Source organism: Somniosus microcephalus, chromosome 2 (assembly GCF_052327205.1).
Source record: "Somniosus microcephalus isolate GS21.2 chromosome 2, FLI_Smic_1.0, whole genome shotgun sequence".
Taxonomy (NCBI): Eukaryota; Metazoa; Chordata; class Chondrichthyes; order Squaliformes; family Somniosidae; genus Somniosus; species Somniosus microcephalus.
Window position 1 is genome coordinate 173,399,265 of NC_140988.1, and position 1,196 is coordinate 173,400,460.

Below are 1,196 nucleotides of genomic sequence, written 5' to 3' on the forward strand. Positions count from 1 at the left end.
TCCTACCTTTCCCCGTTTTTCCAGGTAGGCCTCGAAGCCTCGGCCTCTTCCTCCGCACCCACGCCCCAGCTAGGCACCTCCCGGCCCCTGTCAACAAGCAGCCCCCGATCGCTGCGAACTTTGTGAAGGCTGGAGGGGCGGGCCTCAGCTGAGCGCCGCTACCGCCGCCATCTTAGTAAAGGCTGGTGCGGCGGTGGCGTCACGGAGCTCCCCGGAGCAGGTGCGCGGCGGTGTCTAACTCTTCCCCCGCCCCCCGCCAGTCTGTCTCTCTCTCTCTTCCCCGCGCCTCCTGAATGCGCGGGGGAAGAGGCCCGGGGCACCGTGGCCGCTTTCGGAGACTTCAACTCCGTGACAGGTGAGGAGGGTCCTTATTCACGCAATCGGCCGCTCAGGCCCAGGCCCGGAGATCGGGAGGCGGAGAGGGGAGGAGGGTTACCAAGGCAACCGGGGGCTCGGGCGGGGGGTGGGGTTCCAGAGATCGGGCCTCCGGAGATCGGGGAGGGGTGGGGGGCGAGCCTCGGGAGATAGGGGGGCGAGCCTCGGGAGATCGGGGGGGGGGGGCGAGCCTCGGGAGATCGGGGGGGGGCGAGCCTCGGGAGATCGGGGGGGGGGGGCGAGCCTCGGGAGATCGGGGGGGGGAGCGAGCCTCGGGAGATCGGGGGGGGGCGAGCCTCGGGAGATCGGGGGGGGCGAGCCTCGGGAGATCGGGGGGGGGCGAGCCTCGGGAGATCGGGGGGAGGGGGGCGAGCCTCGGGAGATCGCGGGGGGGGGGGGGCGAGCCTCGGGAAATCGCGGGGGGGGGCGAGCCTCGGGAGATCGGGGGGGGGGGAGCGAGCCTCGGGAGATCGGGGGGGGGCGAGCCTCGGGAGATCGGGGGGGGGGCGAGCCTCGGGAGATCGCGGGGGGGGGGGGGGACGAGCCTCGGGAGATCGGGGGGGGGGCGAGCCTCGGGAGATCGGGGGGGGCGGTGAGCCTCGGGAGATCGGGGGGGGGGCGAGCCTCGGGAGATCGCGGGGGGGTGGGGACGAGCCTCGGGAGATCGGGGGGGGGGCGAGCCTCGGGAGATCGGGGGGGGGCGGTGAGCCTCGGGAGATCGGGGGGGGGCGAGCCTCGGGAGATCGCGGGGGGGGTGGGGGGGCCGAGCCTCGGGAGATGGGGGGGGGGGCGAGCCTCGGGAGAATCGGGGGGGGGCGAGC